Below are 6,543 nucleotides of genomic sequence, written 5' to 3'. Positions count from 1 at the left end.
TAAATTGAAATTCGGTAATTCAGGACACACAAGTTATTTACACAGTTTATCTATAAATCCAGCTCACAATTTTCAAAATCATGTCAACATTTACACCAAAACCAAATAGAAAGGAAAGGAAGACACAGAGTTTATGTGTCCAGCAAACACTCAAAGGAAAGACTGGTTCGAACTATCAAATTCACTTTACATGACCATTATGCTATATGAGATCCAACATGGCAAAACAGAAAAATCAAACTATAGTACAAAGAATTTCAATTTAGCTATTCTGAAGCAAAACTAAGCCTTTGTTAATTTTTGATATGTATGAACAACCCTCTTTAAGGTTCAAATTACATTGCATTGTATAACCATATGAAACATATCTATCCTAATGTTACTAAACATAGTGGAAATAGTGACTCCAAACTTATGCCCAAACATATTTAATATTTTGTTCGAAGAGAAATGCACTTCACAAAAATAAATTGCAACTGGACCACAGTAAAAGTTTGGAGAGAACTTTTATGTCTAAATTTAAATTAAATAACTTTTTACTTTCTTGCACTGGACAACAATATTTCTATTGTTTTCGACGACTTCTTAATCTCTACAAACTTGACCCCTTAAAACTAATATACCATGTGCTTTGCCGACCTGCTGCTTTCAATTTCATCGGTGCTTGAACTAATAAAGCTGAACATCATCCGGATCAACACAACCCGTTGTTTATACATTCAGAAAGAAAAATAAACAGAAGTAGTCATCTTGTGCATATCGGTCAGGTACCTAACTGTGTATATCTGTGCTGATTGCAGGCTTCATTTCAAAACTTTAAATACGTTTTTAGATTGTTCAGTTATTCAGTGACATTCCAAAGGTCTGAAGCTCTCATATACCTCAGGTCATTTCTTAGCTTGATGAAGAGGACTTATGTAATAAGAAGTTTTCATATACCTTTTATTGTTATTGTTAGCTTTGTCTGTTGCTAAAAGACTGATCATTGTTTGTGAGCTCTGCGTCTCCCTACACAAACTGTCTAAAGATTCAATTTTGCATGTAGGAATACACAAAGGCATGACAAACATACGCAATACCAAAAGAAATGGTCCTCAACAAAAGATTAAAATTTCCCTAATTGGACGACCTGATTTTCTTGGATAAACCCGATTTACAGATAACTTAATTCTGGGCTCAATTAATTAAATATAGACCATCTATTCAATTATATCTTAAAACGACCAGCTATTTCGTTTTAATGATACAAATGGAATTCTTTTAAATGAGTTATTCGTCCACAGTGGGGCACCGCCTTGGAGCGGTCAGTGGCTAAAACATTACTTGGGAGCATAAACCGGTTTATGGTGCGCACACAACCTCACTCTTACCCTAACTATGATCCAAAGACACGGGACAGTGTAAATAAAAGTAATCCCCGCTAGGTGAATCTCTAACACAGTTATGGAAACAAAAAGGCATTGCATGTAAAACACAAACGTGTTCCTGTATAAATCTATAAAAAGCAAACCTTAAGAACCTAAAACATATGTACACAATGCCTTTGCAGAGGACAGAGCAACTAAGGGCCCGACAAAACAGGCCAGACGACAGATATCAAAATAGTTCAGTCCTGACGGAAGTTATAAACTGCTTAATATAGTATCATGCCCCTCTTCAGACACAATCAAAAAAGGAAGCGTAGTGTCCAACAGTAAGCGGGTTGAACAATAAACATGAGGTATGTCTCAAAACAGTTAGGTCGTAACCTCTTTTAATACTAAAATACATTATGCATGCCCATGGGCAGAATGTCGAGCCCGCCAGCACCTGTGACCTCTAAGTGTGACCATGACCTTAGACCTAAGGACCTGGTTCTTACGCATGGCACTCCGTCTCATAATGATGAACATTCATGCCAAGTAACATCAAAATCCCACCATGCATGAAAAACAAATGCTCCGGACAATCTTCAATTTGACCTTTGACCTCAAACTTTGACATTAACCTTCGAGAAAGGAACATGGGTTTATACATGACACTCCTTCTGGCTGAGGTAAAAATTCATGCCAAATATAAATACTAGATGCCCACGGGCAACATGTCGAGCCAGCCCGCGGTCAAAAGGACTGGGAGTTGCACATGACACTCCCTGTTTCACTGAGGCAAACATTTATGCCAAATAAAAAAGAGACTGCAAAACGTTACAATATAAGTTATTTAAAGTAACAACAAAGGGACGTAAATCTTAAAAAAAATATTAAAAAAATAAAAAACTCTAAGTCCACACAAAAATCCTCACCAGTAGAGATAGGTCAAAATTCATCTGAAAACTGGATGTAACATGCATGTTGTACTACAGAAAAGTGTCTTGATTTTTCCCTATGACCAGTAATAAAAAAGTTACTAATATAAGCTATTTACAGTAACAACAAAGGGAAGTAATTCTAGGATCTTGCGCGTGACACTCCGTCTCATGATGATGAACAATTGTGCCAAGTTACATCAAAATCCCTCTATGCATCAAAAAGAAATGCTCCAGACAAAGTCATTCTTGTATCTAACATTTGACCTCTAAGTGTGACCTTGACCTTAGACCTAGGGACCTGATTCTTGCGCATGACACTCCGTCTCATAGTGGTGAACATTTGTGCCAAGTGACATCAAAATCCCTTTATGCATGAAGAAGAAATGCTCTGGACAAAGTTGTCATTCTTGTATCCTTTGACCTCTAAGTGTGACCTTGACCTTAGACATAGGGACCTGGTTCTTGCGCATGACACTCCGTCTCATGATGGTGAAAAATTGTGCCAAGTTACATCAAAATCCTTCCATGCACGAAGAAGAAATGCTCCGGACAAAGTCATTACTGAATTTGACCTTTGACCTGTAAGTGTGACCTTGATCTTTGAGATAGGAACCTGAGGTTTGCGCATAACACTCTGTCTCACTGAGTAGGCATTTACCTAGAGCATTTTATTTTCAAGGGAAATAATTGTGGTCTGACTGTTTTATTTCAAAAATCACATTTGAGATTTTTTTGCTTGCACACCGGTACAGTTTTTGCGGGGAAGTGAAAGTTATTGGAATTTTGTCTTCTTCTAAAAACAAGGTAAGTTGACAGTCTTTGTTGAAATATATATCTGATAGCTGACACTTAGGAGAATGTTTTGGTTTATATTCATCGTGCATATTGTTTGAAAATGAAGAGAAACAGGGGGAATTCTGTAAATTTCTTCTTATATGCAAATGAGCTGAAAATGTATTGAAATGACTAGATCAGAAGTGTATGCCTTTCCAGTAAGTTTTTTTCTCTACCTTTGACGATAGTTATTAAAAAGTATAGATATCAACCTCTTTGCTGATATTAGTAACTAAAATTTTGAGCCTTTGATTTGCTGTGGAAATTTGGGACTTCGTTTTTTTAAAGATATATAAATAGATCTTAGCTATATTTAGACTAAAGTTTATTTCAGTATAACAGCATCTAGGGAACCCTTACATACAGTCAAATATTCTTGAAATTGCAAGAAAATATAATGCATTTTTCAAGTGCTTGCTGTTTCGTACCTTGTGCATACTTGATATAGGTCATTGTCAGTGTCAACTATCATTATACTGACATTTGAAGTTTTTTTCTCTAAATTACCCCCCTTATATATACATTTTCCTTCAACTTTTTTATTGATAATTACTTCCCTTTATGGTTTAGCAATAATTTCTCAGATTACATAATTAACTATTTTATTTAACATAAAAAAATCTTGTGTAATGATTATTTGTTTATTTTACTTTCAGTGTCTGCTACATGTAGTTGCAGTCTGTCTTTGGAAGCTGTTGAAGTAACAAGAAAGAGGCTACATTGACATCCTGGTATACTTTGTTATATATGAAGTTTATTGATGGCATTCATGATATCATTATAGAGTACCCTACATTGATTTTCTGACAGTCATGTGTTATTATATTTGAACTGGGACTGTTTCATAATCAGGTTCATGATACTTTTTTTAATATATACAATAGTTGCAGTTTTTTGTTTTATTTTCAATACTAATTGCAGCTTATAAATTAGAACACTTCAGCTTCATGTTTATTAATAATTATAATTTTAAACATAAAATGAGTTATGAGATATTTTATTAATTTCATTATATTTACATTAATATATGTAAAATGTCTATATTAAATGTATGGGTCATCTTTTGTACAAAAATAAAGGGGAAAAAAGTTGTATAATTTTCATTTTCAGTTTTGGTAGGGAGAAGTTTGAGTATGTACAGTTGTTTGACCTGTCTTATCATGTGGCAGTCCCAGAAGATGTTACCATTATGAATAAATGCAGGGGGTATTATGCTTTTGTATGTTAAACAAATGTCTCAAAGCATTTATATGCTGTATGACTAGATACTTGCTTCTGAAATAATTGTACAAGACAGCTTTAAGACTGACATTCCTGACAAGATGTGAACATTCTGGACTTTATGTCAGCCTGGCATATTTCATTTCTTTCCTGTAGCTTTGTGTATCCCTCAATTTACTAAGTACATATCTCCATTAAAGATAGTGCTAATAGATATGTTTTAGTAATAAATGTGTGATAGCTTTATAATGTAATCACTTTAAAAATAGAATGAAAATGTACTTTGATAACAAACATTGAAATAAAAATTTATCAGTATATTGTATCAGTCAGTAAAAACATGAAGTACATTTGTATCTTTATATCAAGAAAATTAAAATAATTATATTCAAATGCTTTGACACTGATTTTATGTTGGTTGCCTAGAAAGTGTGTGAATTAATGTTTTACAATATTTCAGAACTTAAAGACAATGGTTAGTGCAGAAGGGACATAAAAGTAATGTGAAAGTAACAGATAAAAATAAGGTAAATTATTGTGATAAAAAGACATGGCCAGTGCTGCACATCACAAAGGCAACATTTAAATTTAATTTTGCCACTTATGAGTTCTGTAAAGCTGATTTTGCAATATATATGAACTGATTAGATTAACATTTTTTACTATGACCTTTTCTTCACATGATTTTGTCAAGACTGACAATTTGTTCATTGGAATAAAATAGTTAAAGGCGACATTGTATCACATAAAAATATGTCTGCATAGTTGCCTAACATTAAATGTCAAATTGTAAACAAGGAAATTCTAAATTTGGAGAATCTGTTGTTGTTTTTCTCCATTTAGCTCAGTTGAAAGAGATGTAGTTTGAAGCAATTTATACAGTACAACCTGGCCAGAGTAGCTCACTCTGAAGCAAAAACCTTTCAATAACAACATCATAAGAATTTCCCTAAGCTGAAATATAACTATCAAATTTACCTTTCCAGAACAACAACCTCAACATAACTAAAAATATTTGTATATCCCACAGGGTGTTGCTCTACAGAGGTTGCACTGTACTTATAATATCTATTGTTAATGCTTTAAGAAAAACAACACTTTCAACAAGGGGAAAAGTGAACATCTATTACTCATAAGGTGAAGTTTTGGCAGTTCTCAAGTTCATTGTTTTTGCATGTTATATAAAAACACTTTAGGAAGTCTATCATTATTACATCATATACTAATCAGAGGTTGTAGGTTGTTGTTGGAGCTTTTAGGTGAGATCATAGGTGAACATCATCAGATTTATCTTTTTATTGTTTTCACTATTCTACTGAATATGTACATTGAATGTTATAAAATATGCAATCTTTTCAGACAGTCCTATTATATAACTTGTCATTTCGTGAATCTAAGTATATGTAAAATCAAAAAGTAGGAACACAATCTTTCTGCTTAAGACAGGTGATTCTCCTTAGACAAGTTGAAATTAGACAAAATGTCAATTTGTAGAGTTACCTGACTTGCTGCTTGATAATATATTTCTAAGAATATCTGCAAATGTCAAAAATGATGTTATAATTGTTTTACAAACTGCTATGTTCATTCTCTTTATTTAATAAAGTTTTACTTTTGTATTTCCAGAAGTGCTACAAATGTGTTGTCATGTGAAAAGGACTTTACCCCAACTGTGCTGCATGATGTTTATTCAAGAGTGAGACAGCCATGCACCATCTGTAAACTGAGATGGACCCACACATGAAATATGTTGACTTTTCTATGTATTATCATCTGTACAGAATGTGTTTATAACAAGACTGTATACATATATTGTTAAATCATTTTTTATTTCCATTTTGGCATGCATGTAAGAAGAAAGCATTAATTAAACAATTGCATTCATAGAAATGTTAAAATGTGATCATTCTAATTTAAAGAATAACCTTTAATTGGACTTTCTAAGTTTCATATTATTTTTGTTGGAGATTGACCCAGTCATTCAGCAACTTATACTGTCTGTGAGTCATTTCTTGTGTGTTATAGTTTTCTTAATAATATAAAATATCAAAATAATGGTTAGATGAACTCATTCATAACTTGTACATTAATGTTAAAGCAGTTCAACATTTTACCATAGCTTAATTAATATTCTATTAACCAGATTTGTCACATATTTTCATATAAACATTTGTATAATACGGTCTAATCTACTCTAGAAA

General features: G+C 32.8%; 1 long non-coding RNA gene across 1 annotated transcript; it reads left to right on the top strand.

The window, feature by feature from the left end:
* The first annotated feature begins 3,001 nt into the window (after positions 1-3,001).
* Positions 3,002-4,325, top strand: LOC128554043 (uncharacterized). The gene is made up of 3 exons (XR_008369507.1): positions 3,002-3,091; positions 3,778-3,852; positions 4,232-4,325. It is a non-coding gene; the product is annotated as an uncharacterized LOC128554043 (long non-coding RNA).
* The last annotated feature ends 2,218 nt before the right edge of the window (positions 4,326-6,543 follow it).

Source organism: Mercenaria mercenaria, unplaced genomic scaffold (assembly GCF_021730395.1).
Source record: "Mercenaria mercenaria strain notata unplaced genomic scaffold, MADL_Memer_1 contig_4669, whole genome shotgun sequence".
Classification (NCBI taxonomy): Eukaryota; Metazoa; Mollusca; class Bivalvia; order Venerida; family Veneridae; genus Mercenaria; species Mercenaria mercenaria.
Note: the sequence above shows the minus strand (reverse complement) of the source record. Positions and strands in the feature narration are given on the sequence as shown.